The 24,084-nt window shown below is 42.3% G+C and overlaps 2 pseudogenes across 1 annotated transcript; one reads left to right on the forward strand and one right to left on the reverse strand.

The window, feature by feature from the left end:
* The first annotated feature begins 155 nt into the window (after positions 1-155).
* Positions 156-15,757, forward strand: LOC143541157 (diaminopimelate epimerase, chloroplastic-like; annotated as a pseudogene). Its single transcript, XR_013136711.1, has 9 exons — positions 156-447; positions 13,767-13,934; positions 14,148-14,218; positions 14,319-14,376; positions 14,462-14,641; positions 14,734-14,818; positions 14,954-15,013; positions 15,310-15,383; positions 15,467-15,757. The product of XR_013136711.1 is annotated as a diaminopimelate epimerase, chloroplastic-like (transcript).
* Positions 15,758-17,262: 1,505 nt separating this feature from the next.
* Positions 17,263-20,139, reverse strand: LOC143541131 (disease resistance protein RGA2-like; annotated as a pseudogene).
* Between the last annotated feature and the right edge of the window lie 3,945 nt (positions 20,140-24,084).

Here is a 24,084-nt window from a genome sequence, read left to right on the forward strand (position 1 = left end):
GCATGATTCCATAACAATTTGCTCATCGGTATACCTACCCCGTGTTTTTCTTTATTTAGTTTAGTTTAGTTGAACCATGATTCACATGCAATTATTAAAAAATAAATAAATGTGTAATCGATCATCCGAGAATATTTATGAATATAGGAATAGGTGTAAAAAACAGTCAACGTGTTCGATCTGATCACCGTCACCATGATGTCCATCGCCACCGCATCAACAACCTCATGTCTCCGATCACTTTCCATCACATCTCCATCGTTTAAATCATCATCTATTATCACCCTCCGGTCAAACACCACCACCAGCACCACATTAACAACCACTTGTCTCCTACGAACTCAATTATCTGTATCCACCCAGAATAATATATCATTCCTTGATCGAAGAGAATCTGGAGTTCTTCATTTCGTTAAGTATCATGGTCTTGGTAACGATTTCATCATGGTTAGTTACTTACTTTGATTCATCTTTTCAGTTATTAATAATAATGTTACGTTCATAAAACTATTTTAAGTGGCGACGGCTCTAAAAAAATAGGTTTACAAGGCCGAGTACTCATTAAAGGTATGTCGCTGAGACGAGTTTCTTTAACTCAGCCTAGTTATTAAGAATCGATATAAGGTGGTCAACATCAGCCAGTATCGCATATATTAGGTAAACTTATGCCCATCTTGACTTAAAAAAAATAAAACATAATTCGTATATCTATAATATTAAATAACAAATATCATTTTTGATATTTTTTTTAATTAGTGATTAGCAATTTTTAAAATATATAATTATTTAAAAATGTATTTCTCTTGTTTATATTAATATTCGCCTGTTTTTTTTATAAGTAGTAGTAAACTTATGATATTTGACATATATATAATATCCAAAAATTAATTTTCTTTATATTACCAAGTCCGAGTACACCCAACTCCCCATTCGGCCGCATAGCGACTTTGGCAACCATCACGGACCCACAAAATTTTCTCACATCAGTTGGAAATTTCAAAATTTCTCATATACCGGAGTCGGTCATGATTTTTACACCATAATAGTACTTGGGGCCATTGGGGGGGGGGCTTGGGTAATTCAGTCGGGTTCTTTGGTACCGTTCGTGTTGCCCTATTGGATATAATTTTTTTCCGAGTCACAAGTCGGTGAACTGTCTCAAGAGGTTTTAACAAGCTCGTCAAAGTCTAAGGGGGGCATTATAAACTTTCTTCCATTTCCCTGGTGGGCAAGTTGACTGTGCTGGTCAAGTTGAGTGGTTGAGACATAATTTATGCGTGGTGACCAAGTTGGGTTCTACAAAGTTAGTGTTAGATATCACAACAATCACCACCATCACAATCAAAGATATTGTATTCAGTTTTTGAGCAATATTTTTCTGGTTATAATATAAATCGGTTATCTTTAAGTAATCTCCAAAGCAATTCTCCATACCAAATCGGTTTCACGGACCCTAATGAAGAAAGACAAAAGTGGGGACCATGAAATGTTGTGTGTGTTGATTTGGTTGTGAAGAAACACTAAAAGACCCCGGCAGATTACGGCTAATCTTAGGGTTAAGTAGATGTTTCCCACGAGGGTTAGGTCCGGCAAAGATGGTTATTCTTGTCGACCTGCAAAACAGACACCGTGAGCTCGTCACTGAGAAGGGGGGGGGGGGGTTCCTCCTTGTGACCACCCTCCGGCGTGAGAATCAGACTAGATTGCTCTGAATATAAGTGTATATTGAGAGAAATAGCTAGAGGGAAGATAAGATAATATGAGATGATGATATCGTTCCAAGGTGTTGGAGTATTTATAGCCGAAGGTAGGTTTCCAAGCAGGTACGGCCAGCTGTATAATATTCCTTTTCCACCAACTACGGGCTATGTACGTGCCACGATGGGAGTTGGTGGGTAGGCAGCGGCTGATAGTGACATTTTGTACTGGAGCGTGCTCCTCCTCGTACTATTGTCGGTGAGCTGTCACCCTGTGATTGATTCATGGGCTGCTTTGGTCAGATCTTGTCTATTTTGTCTATACCTTGGCAGGTATAGTACAAACGATCTTCCAGAAGCGTACGGACTGGCTCTTTTGGGCGGGAATATTCCCGCCTTGCTCATTCCTTCTTCAGGTGACATTACTGAAGTATAAGAGTTAGTGCCTTATGTGTGTAGCCTTACTGTTAGTGCGGGTAGCCTTCCTTCTTGGCTTGTACCCATAGTTGCGGGAACAGGCAGGGTACTGTACCAAGGGAGGCTTTTCTGCGGGAACAGCTGGCTTACTGCGTGTAAGGTCTTCTCTCTGAGCATGGTGGGTCCTGCGAAACCAGCTGGTCTATGCGCAGACGTACCTCTTCAAGGTGTGTCTTGCGGGTCCAACTGGGATTTGCGGGGACCTACCTCTTCAAGTCCCCCCAGTCCATTGTTCTTCTCATGAATTGTTAATAAGTGAGGTGAACTTTTGGACTTTAAGCAAGGGGTTTTAAAGAGGGGTTTTTGTTTTTTAAGGTTTTCCGTGGGGATTCTTCCTGCAGTTTTCCTAATGTCACTTGCAGAAATTCCTGACTTTTCTGCCTGATCTTTGGGTATGATGCGGGTAGGTGTGTAACCTCTTCTCAAGTCGGGAGCGTTGAGTTTCACTTGTATAGATTCTTCACGAGGTTTTGGTAGTTTTGGGCATAGTGATAAGTTATGTTAAACCACCAATTCCACCTTGAAGCTTCAATCTAGTTCTCAACGTTCCCGCCATGCGGAGGTGTTATTTCTCTTTCCGCAAGCATGGCCCATAAGATCCTTCTTGGGTTCAATTCCCTGCAAGTGCTGAGTATGTGAAGGGTTTCGCCTTGACACTGTACCCGCACTTGTCTTATGGTTCCTTGTTTTCCAAGGTATCTTGGCTTCAATTCCCTGCAAGTGCTAAGTATGTGAAGGGTTTCGCCTTGACACTGTACCCGCACTTGTCTTATGGTTTCTTGTTTTCCAAGGTAAGGGGGTATATTCCCTCTTATTTTTGAATCTTTTTGAATCTTTCTGAAATTCGAAGAGTTGGTGAAAGGATAAGGACAGTCCAAACGGCTGAAGGGACGTTGGCGTCTTCTGACGGTTTCAGGACGTGCAGGAAGTTATGACGACGTGACAGTATGTGGTCAATCAGGACGTTTTTTCAGGCGCGTGGGCGCGAGTTTCATTTCACGCGCCATCCTGACACCTGTTGCCAGCTTGCTTTATCCACGTGTCGCCGTTTCATTGCACCTGCGCTCTCTCTCTCTCCTTCGCATTAAATTCATCGCATTCATTGCGATGAGTATATAAGGGGGGAGAGGGTGCATCTCATTCCATACTTTCACTTCACTCTTCTTCTTCTAAGCGATTTCTGGCGAATACTCTAACTTTTCTGTCGAGCATTCTCCTGAAATCGCTCTTTTTATCATCTAAAAAATGTCGTCTTCTACACATGATCCCGAGGTTACTGTCGAGGAGTCTTCTGAAACCGCTTTCTTTTTTCTTAAAAATGTCTTCTTCCACTCACGATCCTGAGGTTAACGTCGAGGAGTCTGACGTTTACCTCGAGAACCCGACGTCTATGTCCGATAAGGACGATAAGAGTACTGCTGGCGAGTGCCAGTGTACTCTTTCTGTCGATTTATACCACTATATCGTCAAGAAGTTCATGCTCGAGCCTTATGAGCCTGAGTTTCCGGAGCCCAACAGACGGTGTACGATGCCCCTAAGGGTAAGATAGGGGTTTACGCCTCGTTCTTTATATATGGGAATCTCCGATTCCCATTAACGAAGTTCGTATACCGTGTTTTGGAGAAACAAGGTGTACACTTGACGGAGGTGCACCCAATGGCGATTGCTAAGGTTCGTCATTTTGAATGGGTGTGCCATATTCTGGGCATCGAGCCCCGCGTCGACCGCCTGATGACCTTCTACTCCTGGAGGTGCATCCAGGGTTGGTATACCCTGGTCACTCGGATCAAGGGGTTGAAGATCTGCGCTACCGAGCGCAGTCTTCGGTCTTGGAAGCGGGATTTTTTCTTCATCTCCGCTCGCGTCGTCCCCATCGCGATGACGTTCAAGAACGGGAGGGCGCTTCCTAACCTTCACGCCTCCAATTACCAGGAGGCGGAATGGTTCGCCAAGATCTCCCAGATCCAGACTCCGGTTTATCGCTTCGCGGAGTTTGAGATGGTGATGCTCGGGATGAGCCGCGTGTGGAAGGATGCCGGGTCTGGGACGCCGCAAATACCCATCGTCCTTGAATACGGTTTGAGCTCTATTCCTTACGGTATGCTCCATTTTTTGTGTTGATTTAGGGTTTTTCAACTAACTGTTATCTTTTCTTATTTCAGAGGGGAACGACTTACAATCGCTCCTGTATCCGCGGGAGACTGGTAGTCCCGCACGGTTGGGTACTCGTGATCTTGACGAGAACGAGTTGCCCATCTTGGAGCAAACTGCGGATAGGTTCGTAGAAGTCTATCCGGCAGGTCATGAGATCCTAAGCGCCACTCGGTCAGGTAATAAGTTCTTCAACCCTCGTCTTCTTCATGCTCAAACTTCTACCGGAATTCCTCTGATTTTGTCATCTTCTGATGAGGAATCCACAGATGGGCCTTCTTTGCAAGGAAGAAGAAGGCTGCTGGCGGGAAGGGCAAGGCGAAGGTTGCTTCCGTCGTCGACGTTGGGGAATCAGTCTGATTCCGAGACTGAGAGTGAGGAGGCGGCGGGGGACCTTTGTGGTGGCGAGACCATTGTCTCGGAGGTTGAGACGGCTGTCACCTCCGAGCAACCAAGCGTTGCGACGGTGACTGGCGTGAAGAGGCCAGTTCCATCGGGTTCGTCTCCGTCCGTCAGGTCTTTCAAGATTAAGAAAACCCGTAAGTATAATTTTTTACCTTTCCCGCATTTCTTTTCTCCATTGTTTTTAATATTTTGTTCTTTATGCAGGAGTGGACGTATCTGCTTTTCAGAGCGGTGCGGGAGGAAGCAGTTCAGGACCCACGACGATAGGTTTGGTCAACCTATCCGAGGCGATGACCCAGGCGGTTGCGCCTGTTTTCGGTGTTGGTTCAGTTGCCCATACTGTTTAGGCAACTGTTCCAGTTATGACTTCATCTCCGCCGGCCGTCAGTGCCATCTTCACCGCATCCTTCACTGGGCCGGCGGTGACTTTTTTCGCGGGCTCGTCTGCAGCGGCGACCACGGTTGTGAGTTCATCTCCAATGAGTTCACCACCGATGTTCACTACCACGGTGGCTTCTACCATGCCCCCTCCGGTGTCAGCGACTACTTCGCCCATGGCCGGTTTCTTCAGGTATGTTTGGGGTTGGGACCCCTGAACTTACCTCTGTTGATGAGGGGGTCCAATCTTTGCCTCCTTCCCATCTCCTTGACCTTTTGGATGGATATCCTCTAGGTTCGGGTGATGGGTTTGGCGGCTACCGGCCTGTTACCGACCCTACAGGTGCGTGGGGTTGTTTTGGCCTATTACCCATTTTTGTCATTTTTTTCCTAACTGTTTTTTGTTTTTGCAGTTTCGGATTCCAATGAGGTGTACGCTCCACGGTGGAATATCCGCCGGGGAATGACCCTCCGAACAGCTGCGGACTGCGTCGACTGGGCGCGCCATGCCGCTCCAAGCGGTGCGTTGGGGGAGGCAATGGCCAGCTACCAGGAGGGTAGGCTGTCCAATGAGCTCCGAATCCTCCTTGCCCGGATGCAGCCGCGCGTCGAGCTACTTTGTCGTGAAAACGACAAGTTAAAGACGGCGCGTAGCCTGGAAGTGGCTCAGGCGCGAGAATTGCGGGAGGAGAACAAGAGGCTCGCTGCCACCGCTGCAGAGAAGGAGAAGGCCTTCAAGGACCTCGAGGTCGAGATTCAGGCCATGCATGAGGCCCGTTCCAAGGCTACCCAAGCTGTTAACGAACAACTTAGGTTGGCCAAGGAAACCGCGCGTAATGCGACCGAGAGGGCCACCAAAGCTGAAGCCGTTGCTGAGCCTCTGCGCATTGAGAACGAAGAGCTCAAAGCCAAACTAGAGAAGCTTCAGCAGGCTCATGATGCTTTGGCTTTAGAAGATGCCAAGAAGCTCCAAGAGCTCCTGGATCAGAAGTGTATGCTTGATCGCACTGAGCGCAAGCTCAAGGGCGTTGAAGAGGCAGCTGCTAAGGATGTGTTGCTTGCCAACCTCAACAAGAATGAAGCCGAACGCGCCCGCGATCAAGCTCAAGCAACCCTCCAAGAAGCTCTGATCACTAAGGAATGGCTTCTACGAGAAGCGTTGCCGCAGGTACGCGTAGCTCCATAATTTCTTTACGCTTTTCTTTATACTTAGAAAAGTTCATATATACTTTTTTTTTTGTAGGTTGTGCATCGGATTTTCGCGAACACATCTTATGACGATGCCATGAGTGCAGCCCTCAACGCTTCTCATGAGGACAGGGAGAAAGCTGGTTTCCTGCTTGGTCTAGGATTTGCAGAGAAGGGCATCCCGCCTTCCAACTTTCCTTTACACGATGTAGACACTGAAGCTGCCTACGACCAAGCTGTGAACCAGTATGCTGCCTTCCCGCATCCGGTTGTGGAGAAGGTGAACGAAATTGCAGCTGCTGATGACGGGTTAGCTGTTCTCAAGGCTTTCCTCGAACCGCCGCAGACAACTGATGGTGCGGGTTCGAGTGGGTTTGGAGGGAGTGGTCCTGAAGCTTGAACCTTGAGATCCCTTCCAACCATTAGGATAGATTTGTATTTTTGTAGGCGGCTAGATACCTAGCCATTCTTGTAATGTTTGAATTTTTATTGTGAATATAAATATTTTGTTAACGCCTTGCCTTGTAAAAATTATATGTTTTGCTCATGCATATTTTAGTTTAACTTAGCAATTTTCTAAGTGTTTTGAATAAGTTGACTTTTCGACGCGTGTCGGATAATAGGTTAATGTTATGTTTCCTCTATCATGATTGTGCGGGTAGAACCGTCACTTTCACTTAGTAGGATGACCAAACTTCGCCTATATCTGACTTGCGTGAAGGTTTTCCTCATCTTCCCCTTAAAAATATTTACTGTTTTTGTGTTTATGCGGGTTGTGCCGCTTTCCACACGCAACGACTTACTTCCTCCCACACTTATTTATGCGGTGAATACCGGCATATCAGTGTGGTCAGTTCATAAGTATAAAGGTAAGGCTATCAACACAATGTGATAAAGGAGAATCATTTCCATTAGAAGTGGCTCTAGGCCTTTTCTTTACAAGTTTGGAATTGATCTACATGTAACATCTGCGTAATTGAGCTCCATTCTATGTTCTTGGGATGGGGGTGCCATCGAGCCTTTCGAGCCGATATGCGCCCTTTCCCAAAACTTCTTTAATGATGTATGGCCCTTCCCAGACCGGGGCCAGCTTTCCTGGGCGTTCTTGGTTCGAAGCCTCGTTGTTACGCAGTATGTAGTCTCCGACATTGAAGTTGCAGAGTTTTACCCACGTGTTGTAGTACTTTTGCATTTGTCGCATGTAGTTCTCTTCACGCGCTGCGGCTAAGTCTCTGCGTTCTTCGGTTAGCATAAGGTCTAACCGTCTTTCCGCATCATTGTCTTCTAGTTGAGTTATGACTCTTGGTGAGGGTAGACCAATCTCGACTGGAACCATGGCTTCAGTGCCATAGGTTAGGCTGAACGGAGTTTCGCCCGTGCTTGCTTTTTTCAATGTTCTGTTTGCCCAAAGGACATGTGGAACTTCGTCCACCCAGCCGGATCTATGCTCCAAGAATCTTTTCTTTATACCGTCGACGATGCTCTTGTTTGCTCTTTCCACCTCACCATTACCCTGCGGGTGTGCCACTGAGGTAAAGGTGTGGGTGATTTGAAGCTCTTTCAGCCACTTTTGTAGCTTCTGGTCAGCAAAGTTGGTGCCGTTATCGTTCACCAAATTCTGTGGAAGTCCAAAACGACAAATAATAAATTCCCAAATAAATTTTTTTATATGTTTTGCGGTTGTTTGGGCTAAGGGTTTTGCTTCTTTCCACTTGGTGAAGTAGTCGATGGCTACCACTAGGAACTGAACGTTCCCTGCTGCTATGGGAAATGGGCCTGTCACATCGATGGCCCACTTCTGGAATGGCCATGAAGATGTGACTGGAACAAGTTCGTTCTTCGGGAGATGCGTGTTAGGTGCGTAAAGCTGGCAGGATCTACATTTTCTGATGCAGGCCAGCGCATCCGTGTGCATCCCCGGCCAAAAGTATCCCGCGTTGTTTAGCTTAGCTACAACTGCGCGTGGACCTGCGTGTACTCCACAGATGCCTTCGTGTACTTCCCTTAGGAGGTAGTCGGTATCTTGGTCGTCCACGCATCTGAGGAGTGGGCCCAGAAAGTTACGCCTGTAAAGTATGTCATCAACAAGTTGATAGTTCAGTGATTTACAGCGTATCTTTCTTGCATGTGTCTTCGACTCTGGTAGTATACCCACTGCAAGGTCATTTATGATTGGTGTCATCCATGTTTCCATGCCGGTTTGGATGACACAAATTTCCTTGTGCGGGACTGATGGTGCTCCAAGAAGTTCAACGCGGACGTCCTTTCCCAAGTGGGTGAAGGCTAATGATGCAAGCTTGCTTAACGCATTCGCAGATTTGTTTTCGCTTCGCCTGATGTGCATAACTTTGCAATCGTTAAAATCGCGCATAAGGGTTTTTGCTTGTGCGAGGTACAGGGCCATTGTGTCATTCACGGCCGTGTACGTCCCGTTTATCTGGTTGGCTACTATCATGGAATCCAAGTGGGCTTCCAAGTTTTTCACCCCCATTTTACGCGTAATTCTTAATCCGGCCAAGAATGCTTCATACTCCGCTTCATTATTCGTACTTGGGAAATCCAGCCGAATAGCGTAAGTGTATTCTTGGCCTGCTGGGTTAGTTAGTTTCAACCCTGCGCCTGAACCCTCGTTATTAGCTGCTCCATCAGTATAGAGTCGCCAGACATCATCAATGTCTTGTGCTGGAGAGGGTTGAGCCTCTTCCTGGCACTCTTTTTCCCGCGAAGCGGGGACTTCTGCAATAAAGTCGGCCAAGACCTGGCCTTTTATGGCTGGTCTTGGCTTGTACTTTATCGCGTATTCTCCCAATTCAATTGCCCATTTGTCTAGGCGCCCTGACAACTCGGGTTTGCCTAGAACGTTTGCAAGTTTGAAGTTGGTGAGAATGGTGATTGGGTGGCCTTGGAAATACCGTCTTAGCCTACGTGAAGCCTGTACAAGCGCTAAGACTAATTTTTCCAGGGTAGAGTACCGGGTTTCTACATCTGTTAAGACGCGGCTAACATAGTAGATGGGCATCTGGATGCCTTTTCGTTCTACTAGTAGGACTGCCCCGGTTGCTCTGTCTGTGGCGGAGAGGTAAAGAATTAATTCCTCCCCCACTTCTGGTGCTGTGAGTGTTGGGAGTTCAATCAAGCGTGACCGGATCTCTTGAAAAGCTGCTTCTGCTTCTGGTGTCCAGCGGAAGTGCGTTTTCTTTAAGCAATTTCTCAATGTTGACACGAATGGGAACGACCTATCCGCATGGTTTACCAAAAAGCGGTTAAGTGCGACTAGTCGTCCATTCAGTGTCTGAGCTTGTTTGATGGTAGTAGGTGATTCCATTTTGATAATGGCTTCGACCTTTTCAGGGTTCGCTATGAAGCCATATTTGGTAACGATGACTCCTAAGAACTTCCCTTCTTCCATCCCAAAAGAACACTTGCTCGGGTTGAGCTTCATGTTTATCCGTCTGAGCGTGTTGAAAGTTTCTTCGATGTCTTTCAACATCGCTTCTGGCTCAAGGCTTATGATGACCAAGTCATCCATGTAAACTTCCAAGATCCTCCCGATTTGGGCATGGAACTCTTTGTCCATCAGGCGTTGGTATGTGGACCCGGCATTCTTAAGTCCGAATGGCATCATTTGATAACAAAATGTGTCATCGGGCGTCCGAAATGCGGTTTTGTCCTGATCGTCAACGGCCATATGGATTTGATGGTACCCTTTATACGCATCAAGGAAGCATTTAAGGCGAAACGGTGCTAACGAATCTACATTCAGGTCAATTTCGGGTAACGGGTAACAATCTTTGGGGCATGCTTTGTTCAGGTCTTTGAAATCTATGCACATGCGCCATTGTTTGTTAGATTTTGGTACCATGACGGGATTTGCAACCCATGTTTGATATTTACTAACGCGTACGATACCTGCGTCAAGGAGTTCCTTGACTTGGGTTCTACACGCGTTAGCCTGCTCCGCACCCATCACGCGACGCTTTTATATGACCGGCGTAAAAGCCGGGTCACATTTGAGCTTATGCTCCGCCTTACTTCGGGGTACACCAGTCATGTCAGCTGGTGTCTACGCGAAGATGTCGGCATTTTTTTGCAATAAGCGTTTGAGTAAGGTGCGTGTGGGATTAGTGATTGTTGGGCCAATGGTAACGGCCTGGTCAGGGTATTTGCCGTTAAAGGCCCATTCTTCTGGCTCGGTAATTGTTGGTTTAGCCATCTTTGGTTTGGGTTTAGATGAGACAGATGCGATGCATACCTGGGGAATACCCGTGATCATCGAGACACCCTCAGCTGTTGGCCACCCCATCATGCCATGGACTGAAGACACCACGGCATTAAATCTTGCCATCCCATCTCTCCCGAAGAGGATGTCGTATGTGTGGTGTGGCTTCCTCATTACGACGAATTCCACGTCTTCTGTGCGGGAGTACTTCCCGTCCGTGAGAGGGACGGGGAAAGATAGGATACCCAAGGGGGTGTTTGTGCTGCCATCGAACCCTTCCATTGAGGCGTAGACCGTTTCCAGACGTTCTTTGTCTTCGTCGTCTAGCTTGTCGAAGAACTGCCTATACATGTCCGTTGACGAAGCGCCGTTATCAGCAAGAGTGCGGGAGGTGATGTAGTGCCCCAGCTGGCTTTTGATTACTATGGGGCCTTCTTTGTTGGGCCCTCCTGGCACACGCGGGAAGCGCACTTCAGCTTCCTTCCACGCACTTGGCTCTGTCGTTCGTCGTTTTCTTCCTCTGACGTTGCCATGAACCATGTGGATGCTGATGTCGACGGGCTTTCGTCCGTTGCCTTTATACCGATTGTTATTTCTCCCTCCGTTCTTGATTGACGCCACGAGGTGGGTAAGTTTTCCATCTTTGACGAATGTTTCGACAATATCCTTCAAAGACGTACACTCCTCTGTGGTGTGGCCTTTTGTCCCGTGGAAGTCACAGGATTTGCTCTGATCAGCGTTATGACGCTGTCGGATTATTGGAGCCTTTGGCCATGGGAGTTTCTCGGTGGCAAATATCTCGGTGACGCTTTTGGTGAGTGGCATCCATCTGGGATTCCTGTTTGATGAGTGCGTGTTGTCCCTTCTGCCTAAGAGAGGGCGAGAGCTGGATGAGGTGTCAAAGTTTATCCTTGACTGCCAAATACCAAGCTTCCTCTTCTTATTTTGTCGGGCGGTACGCACGTTATTTTCTCTGGTCCTCTGCGTGTAGAGATTTGTGCTCTGGGGAAGATTTCTACCCAGTTGCTTCTCTGTCTCGGCAAAGCGTTTAGCTGCCGTCATGATGGCATCCCACGTGGATGGCATGCCATCTTTACCCGTCAACATGCGGATAAGCTCTGGGTACTCAGCGCCCTGGATGAAAGCGGCGCGAACAAGATCTTCACTGATGGCAGACTTAGCTTCTTTGAGTTGAAGCGAGTGATGAAGTCTAGCAAAGATTCGTCTTCCTCTCTGACGCAGTTGAGGATCGTCCACTGCTCTTCAGTATATTTTCTTTGTTGACTGAAGTGCTGGCTGAACTTGTGCTGGAAGTCTGCCCAATCATAGATGTGGTGGACCGGTAGACGATCAAACCACGCTCTGGCTGCCCCGACGAGCGTCATTTGGAACATGTAACACCACGTGGGTTCCGTCCAATTACTGACGGTTGCCCCCGCTATGAACCTGTTCAAGTGATCGTCTGGGTCGGATACGCCATCGTAAGTGCCTATGTTGGACACCTGTTTGGCACTCTTTGGAGCAATTGCTTCTGCAATGTCTCTTGCAAACTTGGACGTTCCCGCATTTGCAACAATTGGTCTGAAAGTTTTGGAGAAGTCACGTGGGTTCCCCCTGCGCTCTTTGGCTTGAAAGTTTCTCCAAAATTTATTTTCGAGCGGAAGTCTACTTCTTTACGCTTCCCTTTCACCTTATGACGAGGGTTTGCGTAACTGTCAGATTCTTCCCAATCGTCATCCGAATACTCGCAATCATTGCTCATGTTGAGCTGTTGTCGAGTGCTTCCGAATTCGTCGTTGGCCTGTTGGAGTGAACGTAAACGTTCATCCAACTCAGCTTGGAATTCTTTCTGACGTGCTTCCGCCCAAGCTTTAACTTGATCTAGTGTTTGGCGGGGAAGCCTCGTTTGTTGCTTCTCCACCTGGGTATCAATGAATCCCAGGGGAGGATTGTTTACTGCACTTGCCCCGACTTGGGTAGCTGGGGTAGTGTTCGTAAAAACCGTGTATTCACCGGTATTCCCCCCAGTAGCTGGGGTTGTGGTTACCGGGGTTTCTTGGTCACTCGGTGGCCTTGTCATCGGAGTAACCTTAACCATCTTTCCAGAAGTTTGAAAAAACTAAGAATTAGTTCTAGCTTAATGCACGGATGGTGCCAATGAAGAAACACTAAAAGACCCCGGCAGATTACGGATAATCTTAGGGTTAAGTAGATGTTTCCCACGAGGGTTAGGTCCGACAAAGATGGTTATTCTTCTCGACCTGCAAAACATACACCGTGAGCTCTTCACTGAGAAGGGGGGGGGGTTCCTCTTTGTGACCACCCTCCGACGTGAGAATCAGACTAGATTGCTCTGAATATAAGTGTATATTGAGAGAAATAGCTAGAGGGAAGATAAGATAATATGAGATGATGATACCGTTCCAAGATGTTGGAGTATTTATAGCCGAAGGTAGGTTTCCAAGCAGGTACGGCCAGCTGTATAATATTCCTTTTCCACCAACTACGGGCTATGTACGTGCCACGATGGGAGTTGGTGGGTAGGCAGCGGCTGATAGTGACATTTTGTACTGGAGCGTGCTCCTCCTCGTACTATTGTCGGTGAGCTGTCACCCTGTGATTGATTCATGGGCTGCTTTGGTCAGATCTTGTCTATTTTGTCCATACCTTGGCAGGTATAGTACAAAAGATCTTCCAGAAGCGTACGGACTGGCTCTTTTGGGCGGGAATATTCCCGCCTTGCTCATTCCTTCTTCAGGTGACATTACTGAAGTATAAGAGTTAGTGCCTTATGCGTGTAGCCTTACTGTTAGTGCGGGTAGCCTTCCTTCTTGGCTTGTACCCATAGCTGCGGGAACAGGCAGGGTACTGTACCAAGGGAGGCTTTCCTGCGGGAACAGCTGGCTTACTGCGTGTAAGGTCTTCTCTCTGAGCATGGTGGGTCCTGCGGAACCAGCTGGTCTATGCGCAGACGTGCCTCTTCAAGGTGTGTCTTGCGGGTCCAACTGGGCTTTGCAGGGACCTACCTCTTCAGGTTGCAATTTGATGCTTTACATATGCACCCGTATTAAATCTTCATAAACTTTTTAACATTGACGTGACAATCCCTCGTTGGTCCATTTTATTCTACATTTATTTTTGACGTGATGCGTGACGCACAGGCAGACGATTTTTATTCTACATAAATCTCCATAGACCCCTAAAACCGTTAATAATGTTAATGTAGTTACACACTGTTGATTTTGCAATAGGTTAATAATCTTGATTCGATGGAGCCGAAAATTACTCCGGAGCAGGCGATCAAGTTATGCGATCGGAACTTTGGAATTGGAGCAGATGGAGTCATATTTGCAATGCCTGGGTGGAGTGGGACTGATTATGTCATGAGAATTTTCAATTCTGATGGTAGCGAGCCTGAGGTGATCATTTCTTATATTAATTTTACGCATATCTACATTGGTCGTTAGTGTCGGGCCATAGGCAGTTAAACGACGGATTTGTGGGAATTTACAAGGACCCGAAAATCTTGTCAGACACGTGCATTTGCGAGTTGACACGTGTTTCACCAGAAACTGACCCGGACCTATTTAAACTAAACCCCAACCCGTGAGTTAATGTTATTTATTCCTCAGATGTGCGGTAATGGAGTTCGTTGCTTTGCAAAATTTATTTCAGATCTTAATAACATAAATGGAAAGCAAAGGTGTGTTATTATTTACTTGTGTGTTTTTTATGTTTCATGTTTCTTGCTTGCTAATATATTGTTACAATCACTAAATGTTTCTTGTACATGCAATTTGCAGTTTTACGATTCACACGGGTGCTGGATTGATCATACCCGAGATACAGGATGACGGGAAAGTAATTTTGCAAAATAATTATTTCTCTTTGTTACATTATTTTTTATTCTTGTGGATCATTCAACATTGTTGACTTGTTACATCAGGTCAAAGTTGACATGGGTGAGCCAGTATTGATGGCCTCATATGTTCCCACAAAAATACCACCAAATAAAGATGAATCTGTTGTGAAATCAAAAATTGAAGTAGACGGAGTAAACTGGAACGTAACATGTGTCAGCATGGGAAATCCTCATTGTGTCACGTTCGGTAGATAAGGAGACGAGGTAATGACTTCATTTTGATGAATCTGTTTTTGGTTCACGAAAAACGTTAGAAACATAATATTTATTTGATTAGTTGTGTGGGTTTTGTTCAGAATTTGGTGGTTGATGAATTGAATTTGGCTGAAATTGGTCCTAAATTTGAACATCACACGCTTTTCCCTGCTCGAACCAACACAGGCAAGGTTTATTTACCTTTATAAGTAGTTAATACCATGGAGCATACAAACAGTTATTCAAATTATTATTAATTTGAATATCATGTCTGGTTTAAAACATTTATCGTCTTTATCGTATTTTGTTGTACTTTTGCAGAATTTGTGCAAGTGTTCTCTCGCTCACATCTAAAGATGCGTGTTTGGGAGCGTGGTGCTGGTTAGTTTTCTGCTTCAAATGTATCAAAATATTGGTGAATAATATTTTCTATGTATTCGGTAACTTAAAATCAGATCTCTATATATATAGACACTACAATGAAAAGGATAGTGATAAAACTAAGTAAAGATAAAATGTCAATAACTATCCTAATATTCAAACTAGAGAAAAAATAATGACTAACAAACAATTTTAATTTAAAATAAAATAAATGATCAACCAAACAATAATAAGTATAATAGATAATAATTTCGGCTACAGACAGTTTATTTTAATTTGTATTATCGTGGATATAGGAGCGGCTTTGGCATGTGGGACTGGAGCGTGTGCAGTAGTTGTTGCTGCAATTCTTGAGGGTCGTTCTGAGAGAGTAAGTTTTTGCATATTTAATCTTTGAATTCGTGTATATGCATTGTAAATTATTTTTGTTTATATTCAAATTTTGTTATACAGAATTGTACGGTTGATTTACCGGGCGGGCCATTGGAGATAGAATGGAGGGAGGATGATAAGCATGTGTACATGACAGGACCTGCAGAAGTAGTTTATTACGGTTCTGTTCAGCTTCAGGATTCTTAACAATCATAAAATAATCTCAATATATGCGGGAAGCGTGTTTTGTGGTCAGTTGGTCAGCTGTTTTTGTAATTCTCAATTTTATGTGGTAAAATGTCATATGTTGTATTGCAACATTATCTAATGTGGCAACTGATTTGTCTTCTCGTAAATGGAATAACAAGGGTTGCGCCACACCTACTACTCACACAGTGTGTTTTTTCGTTCAAATCATATACATTCTTGGTGTTTGACAGTTAAAAAAGAATGGTCATTGTGGGAAAATACGAATGATTTGGTGCTCAAAGCGCTTACAAAAGACAGGAGATAGGATTCCCGAAGACGTCAAAATCCGCTCAGGAAGTTCTTGGTAGTTTGCCAACAAGTAAAAGTTAAGTGTTTGTTTGACAGAATGCATAGTTGCTCCCCTATGTTTTTATTTACATAATAAATATTATAGTCTATTTCTATAGAACTGAAAATGTTGATGTTTTTTAATGACTTGATTTAGATACTTATGTTTTCAAGATTTATAAAGCGATGTTAACTCATTGCTCCATCAGTAGAGATGTGTATTTGCTTGAAGGATTGCTTAGATGCTTTGGAACGAAAGACAAGATGTTTCCTTATTCGAAGGCGAAATGAAATACGAAGGCGAGAAATGTGAGGATGAGCTGGAAGGTGGATTGACGATCGGAAAGACCGACCCTACGTAATAGCTCTGATCCAACGGGCAAAGATTAAGCACATCATGATAGCGACTTATCAAGCGACAGATAATAAAAAGTATTACAAATGTTGCGGGTGGTATTTTTTTCAATGTATTACAAATTTTTGGTATTATTTAAGTTTCTAAATATTAAATCAAAACATGAATTTCAAAACCTTTTTTTTGTTTAATTGACCTTTTTCAACAAAATCCGGTTTGGGGTACCGATTTGGGTATGAACCAGTTTCAAGCGACCCTATATCAATTTGTATAGGGCTAGATTATACACAAAATCATTTTCTAATCGGATTCGGTTTTGGTCAAATCAATTTTGACACTTCATTTACCAACCCGGTTCGTTTACATGCCTAAATGCAAAAAGGTCAAAAATGAAATTCGCTGTAAAAAATCGCACATCTCTGATCTCCCTATCTTACAAATATCGAACCACACTTTGATATTTAAACAGAGACATACAACCTAAAACATCAAAACTTGGATTTATTTACATGAACACCTACATTATTCTATTTGTGCTATTTGGTTAAAACAAAGAATCTAATACTATTTGGAGAAATGGTAGAAGAGCGTAAAATCAATAATAAACAAAATAAGATAAAAACTATCTAATAAATCATCATACAAGAAATTAAACAAATGCATAAGATATACACACCAACCTTTAACTTGTTTTCAGAGTGCCAAGTTTACAAGTCACAAGCCATCATTCGACAATCTTATCTTCATATAAACCTTCATATGATGTACCAAAATAAGAATAAAAAAAAATTAATGAACTTTTCTTAGCCGTATACAAACAGTATTGCTTGCTAGTAAATTTGGCATAATGAAACAAACAGTGAAGTTATGGAGAAACCAATGTACATTGGTTTTAAATAGAACAATGTACATTGGCTTCTCCAAACGCAATATCAAATTAAGAAAATTTAACTACTGTTAGTTAGAAGAACGAAAGAGATTAATGTTACCTTATAGAATCAATGTAGATGTTGGGAATATGAGAAATTTTATACCAATCTTCACCCGTCGCTTTTTCACACCTTTTACTTAGATATCCACATTTGTCTATCACAAGTTCATTCATGTACTTGAAACTTTGAATCTGATCCGGTAGAGAAACCAATTCATCGCACCCGTATAATCTTAAAGCCTTGAGTTTTGGAAGGTTACTTGGCAAGGAAATCAAATTTGGACATTTATGCGTGCGTAATTCTTGTAAAGAAAGAAACATATCGGCGGTGTCTCCTAACATGATTGTGTCGTCTTCATGGAAGCGCTTCAAACAATCCATGCGCCATAACTCAATGACCTTAAGATAGGGTAATTTCCCAAGTGGTGGAATACGCTCACAATTCGTACACCCATGAAATATAATTTCAACCAGCTTATCTAAATTGAGCATCCAACTTGGAGAAATAGTCTTTCCCATGTAATTATATATTTTCAATACCTTGAGACGCGGACTTGGTTCTAGTCCTTCAAGAACTTCTTCATCATACGCAAACATTTCCCGTTTATTTTCTCTTGTAGACGCGAGTGACCAAGTTAACTCCAAAACTGACAGATTTGTTTTGCATTTTAGATTGGCACTCTTGGCCTCACTATGACCTCCAACATTCTCAAGATCCGATATCCACAACTCCCCCTCAAGAAGATTTAGATCCCTCAATTCGTTTATTTTAGCCCCACTCTCCTTACCAATAGGAAAATGTGAAAGCGTCCGAAGACCAGTTAGTTCTTTGATTCCGCAGGGCAAATACAAGAGCAAAAGACAATTATTGATGTCCAAACGTTGAAGATTAGTCATGTGCTTTAGGCCTTCAGGTAAAACTTCTATGCGTGAGCCTGTTAAATTCAAGTATTTCATATGTTTGAGTTTGCATATTGATTCGGGCAACTTACAAAGACTATTACAAGAACTTAAAATCAGCACTTCCAAGTTTTGGAGATACATAATCGAGTCAGGTAAAGCTTCTATACTTGAATGCGATAAATTCAAGTATCTCAGATGTTTGAGCTTGCAAATCGATTCAGGCAATGCCCTTAACTCACTACCCGCCAAGTATAACCCCCTTAGATATACTTGGTTGAAAATCTGGCTAAATTTATATTGCGGTTTGGACTTGTACCACACGTAAGATATTGGTAATTCCCTGAACATGAATACTGACCTTAATGATGTTAACTTTTCTAAATCCTCGGATGGAAAGTTAAACTTTTCATCTGGGCACGACGAGCTCAAATGGAGCACCTCACATGGGATTATAACCTCCTCACACGCAGGCTCTATAACTAAACAATCATGTCTCATCACATGGCGTGCCATGTCATGCATTAGATCATGCATTTTGAAGAAGTTTTTGAAGTCTTTATCTACTTGGAAGAAAGACCTCCAAGTCAAACAATTAAAAATTTCTTCCCCGATCGCATACAAGTCTTTTCCTCCTCGGGGTGGAATGAAACCATTTGACACCCATAGTTGAATCACTACAGCCATTTCCATATCATAGCCTTTAGGAAACAGACAACAATAAGCAAAACATCTCTTTAAATATGGAACCAAGTTATCGTAGCTTAACTTCAAAGCATGCAAGACCTTATTCTCTTGCAATTCCCATATGTTGTTGTCTTTCACAGCCTGCCTATCACTCGTACTTCTTTTTGACCACATTAAGCCACCTAAGGTCTTCAACGCCAAAGGCAATCCTTTACATTTCGCAACTATCTCCCTTCCAATAGATTCTAGCTCACTTATGTCATCCCCATCTCTCCCTTGTGCAAACGCAAACTTCTTGAATAATAACCACGAATCGTCTTCTGATAAACATCCCAATTCATGTTGTAACTCGCCAAATTTAGCAATCATTCGACTAGCTGTATTAGATCGTGTTGTCATCACAATAATACTTCCTTCCGCCCCACAACTTAATGTTTTACTTAACTCCTCCCACTTGGCCTTTTCATTCTCTTCTACCCAAACGTCATCTAGTACAATCAAAAATTTATTTCCCATTAACTTGCGCTGAAGGGCATCTTGTAGTGTACTTAGCTCGGTAAGTGTACACCCGCATTTATCTATGAACTCAATAATTTTTCTTATTATCTCTTTAACTTGGAACTTTTCAGAGACATACACCCAACATCTTAACGGAAAGTCCTTTTTCACCCTTTCATGGTTATAGACTAATTGAGCTAGAGTAGTCTTTCCCGCACCTCCCATACCCCAAATACCAAACACCCGAATCTCATCGTCGTCATGTTTCCCTATATCTTTGTTGCATATCTTTTCAATTACCATCTCCATGTCTTCATTTCTTCCGAAAATAAGTGAGGAATCATGTATAAGCGCACCGGTTTCCCTATCCGGCATTTCACCTTCTATTCCCACATCTACACAACTTATGTCACCAGGGGTCAAATTTAACACAAATCTCTTGGATGCTAAATCATCTAGTTTTCTTCTTATGGCTTTAACTTTGTGAGCGATCTTGACACGGAACATAATATGATTCTGGTTGGAGGAGAAAAAGGCTTTTACCTTGTATTTGATGCCTCCTTATTTGTGTAGACGTTGTAGCATAGCTTGTGTTGATATCTCATCCAGCAAATTTTCTACCTTCAAGGATGCAGATTTTAGACGTTGAAGCCATGACTCTACATCCTTTTCTTTAATGTGTTTCTCTTGTGCGTCTTCAAGAACAACTTGGATCTGGTTGAAATCGTTCTTGAGAGTCGAAATGTCGTCGTTGAATCCCCAAAGTAGAGCTAACTCTTTGATAACTTCTGAAGTCAATCTCCTCACCACCTCGTTCACGAGGGCCGAAACACCTGCATCCCCCATGATTAAAATCGGAGAAAGATGGATCGTGATCCAGTAAGTTAATGTTTGAAACCAAGGCAAGAAAATGAAGAAATTAATTAAGTCACGAGTTCAATAATTGTTTCTTTTCCACTTGTAGTTAAAATATTGTCTATGTTATTGCAAGGACTGTGTGTTTGCATGTCAACCAAGCAACTTCAATAACTTTTACTCGAGTAAAGTGTAATTTTCGTTTTTATTTTTTTATAAATAATGTGAATTTAGTTTAATATTAATCTTAAAATGGACCAAAAGATTTGGATTGGGACGATAGGATTTAAAAAGATTTCAATCTCGTCTGCTCCGTCTAAATTTAAATTGAATCTCGTCTTTTCGGTTCAAATTATAAATAATTTAGTCGTTCGAGTCCAAATTTTGAGAAAAAAAATTGTCCTGTTCTCTAACATTTTTTTCTCTCATTCAACCTCTTTTTTTTCATCATCTTCTTCTTCTTCATCACCGACAAGAAAAAGAAAACCCATCAACGAAAAACGGTCAAGTTCCAAGATTTCTCATCGATGACCGATAATTATTACTATGATTTCTGTAGCACTAATGAAGATGACGAAATTGACAATGAAGCCACTCTGTTTTCTTCGAAATCTTTCTCTTCTGACTCGTCGAAACCAGAACTCGCCTGAGATGATGAATAAAAAGAAGAAGATGAAGATAAAGAAGAAGAAAAATAGAGAGATGTTGAAGAAGAGAGAAAAAAAGTGTTAGAGCCACAAATTTTTTTTTCAAAACTTGGACTTAAAAGACGAAATTAAATAAAATTTAGTTGGGAAAGACGAAATTCACTTTAAATTTGGATGGAACATACGAGATTTAAATTTTTTTAAATCCCGTCGCCCCAGTCCAAATCTCTTGATCCATTTTAGGAATATTGAAAATTAATGGGTCATTTTAATTTTATCTCTCGTCAAATGGTCTTTTTAAAGAATTTTCCCTAACTCTTTTGTTATTTTCTGACAAATCATTACAGTTATAAGAATTTAATTAGTTTGTTATAAGAAACAGTAGAGTTTTTTACTAGCTTAGTGTAGTTATGAAACATATTTACCATTTTAGTGTACTTTTAAAAATATTTACCAAATTAAGTACTTTTTAAAATCCTTTTTGTTTTTAAATAATCTCTATGTATCTTTTACTTTTTTCAATATATAACAAAACTAGAAAGCATAATCTTCAGCAAAAATAAGGTTTAACATATTTGTAGTGTTTCCTGTATCAAAATTTCGAGATATTTCTGAGAAATTCAAAAAAAGAAAGCAGCAAAAAATTTTTAAAAAAGTTCTGCAAAAATAAAAAGAAAATTCTACACTAATTCATGAACAAACTACAATTTTCTGTTAATACCGACTATTAAAATGGAAGGGTTAGTTTTGTAATTCCAAGTAATATCAGGGACTGTTTTGTAAATATTGTAATCAGTTTGGTATTAATAGCCGATAGGATTGTAAATATTGTTCACGTTTTCGTTATTTTCAATCTAATAAAATTCTGTTTGTTCGTTAACTGAGTTCTTGAATCTCTGGTACATGTTTTCAATTGGAAGGAGATTAATCGCTCAATTAATCCAAAGGACTGGATTCTGATTCTCGATTTGGAAGGAAGTACAATCGGAGGTCAAAGATGGTGACAAACAACAACAGAGAGAACTACATGACGATTCCATTACAATGCCCTGTTCTTACGTCAACGAATTATAAGATTTGGGCGGTGAAATTGAGGGCAATCTTCAATGTTCACGGCCTGTGGGAGATGGTTGAGCCGACGAATCCGGCGGTTGTCGATGCAAAGAAGAACGCTGCAGCAATTGCTTACCTATTCCAGGCCATGCTGGAAGACTTGATTCTTCAAGTTGCTAATCTCACCACCGCGAGAGAAATTTGGGCTTCCCTGAAGTCAAGATATGTTGGTGTTGATCGATTCAAGAAGGCCCGATTAGCAACCCTAAAAAATGAATTCGAAACCCTAAGAATGAAGGATGGAGAAACAATTGATGAATTTGCTGGAAAGATCAGTGCAATTTCATCTAGGGCTGCTGATTTGGGTGAACCATATGAAGAGAAGATATTGGTTAGTAAACTTCTTAATTCGGTTCCTGATAAGTTCATTAATATAGTTGCTGGAATCGAACAACTCATCGATCTTGACACCATGCTCCTTCAAGAAGCAATAGGTCGATTGAAAACGTTTGAGGAAAGAACTAATTTGAAAAGTAAGCAATCGTTGACTAAAGCTGAAGATCAATTGTTGCTTACCTATACTCAGTGGCAAAGTAGGCATAAGAACGAGACTAAGAACAAAAAGTGGAGTAAGAAAAGTGAAGATGTGGGTAAAAGTTCACGGTTTAATCAGAAAGGAATGAATGGGGACCGTGATCATCCAAGAAAACAAGAACGCCCAAGAAAGGATAAGTCCAAGATTCAATGTTTTAAGTGTGATATTTTTGGACATTTTGCAAGTGAATGTCCCGGAATTGATGTCAAGAATCAAGAGGCCAATTTGACCCAGGCTCAAGAAGAAGTAAAGAATGAAGGCCCTGCCCTGTTTATAATTCAAACAGAAGCCAAAAGGAAGTTTGTGTTTCTAAACGAGCTTAAGGTAACCCCTGCAAAGTATGAATCAGAATCTACAACAGATGAGTTGGTGTGGTATCTTGATAACGGGGCTTCAAACCACATGACATGTAATAGCTCAATCTTTTCTGATCTTGATAAGAATGTAGGTGGCACAGTAAGGTTTGGGGATGGTTCTTGTATCGAAATAGGAGGGAGGGGCTCTATTATTTTAGAAGGAAAGAATAATGAGCAGAGAGTGTTAACAGATGTATATCTCATCCCTCACTTGAAAAATAATATTTTGAGTCTTGGGCAAGCAACTGAAAAAGGGTGTGAGGTGTGGATGAAAAACGAATTCTTGTGGCTCTATGAAGGGGATGGAAAACTGTTAATGAAAGTTGAGAGGTCTTCTAATAGACTGTATAAGGTTAGATTGAAGATAGGCACACCAATGTGTTTTCTTGCAAATGTAGAGAAATCACCTTGGTTGTGGCATGAGAGGCTTGGTCATGTGAACTTTGAATTTTTAGGCATATGACCAGGAAACAAATGGTAAAAGGAGTTCCCATTTTTAGTCATCCCACTCAAATATGTGAGGCCTGTTTGGCTGGCAAACATACAAGAAAGTCATTTCCTGTGCAAGCAGTGTATAGGGCTGATGTACCTTTGAAATTGGTCTCACTTGACTTATGTGGACCAATTATGCCTACAACACAAGCTGGAAGTAGGTACTTTATGCTGATTGTAGACTTGACTTTTGCAGCTGGTTATGTTAGTAGGTTTATGCAAGAGCCTAAGGAAGATCATATGAAAGCTGTTAAACATTTGATCAGATATGTAAGAGGTACAATGCACTATGGTATAAAGTATAGGAGGAATGATGGAGGTGGTTTGGTGGGTTATAGTGACAGTAATCACTTAACAGACAATGATGATGGAAGGCTTGTTTGTGTTAAGTATCTCAAAGAACCAACTAACTTTCTATAATGTGTTGGATCCACTTCGTTACCCCCTTCTGATTTAAACAGCTTCAAACCAGATTCCATAGGAGTTTTGGTTTCATTACAACCTTCTAATCCTGCTAACTTCACCAATCTGTTAGCATAAGCTGATTGTTTCACAAAGATCCCTTCTTCATTTTGGGCCATTTCAATCCCAAGATAATAACACAACAAACCCAAGTCTGTCATATCAAATTTTGACTTCATCTTTTGCTTGAAACTTTCAATCTCCTCATGACTACTTCCAGTCACAAGTAAGTCATCTACATATACAGCCACTATTAAAAGGGAACTTACTTTTGATAGCACATAGACAGCTTGCTCATGTTGGCACCTCTTGAAGCCTAACTCCTTCAAAA

This window comes from Bidens hawaiensis, unplaced genomic scaffold, assembly GCF_021521415.1.
Source record: "Bidens hawaiensis isolate Kalapana, Puna unplaced genomic scaffold, B.hawaiensis_p1.1 tig00012472_1, whole genome shotgun sequence".
In the NCBI taxonomy this organism is placed as follows: domain Eukaryota; kingdom Viridiplantae; phylum Streptophyta; class Magnoliopsida; order Asterales; family Asteraceae; genus Bidens; species Bidens hawaiensis.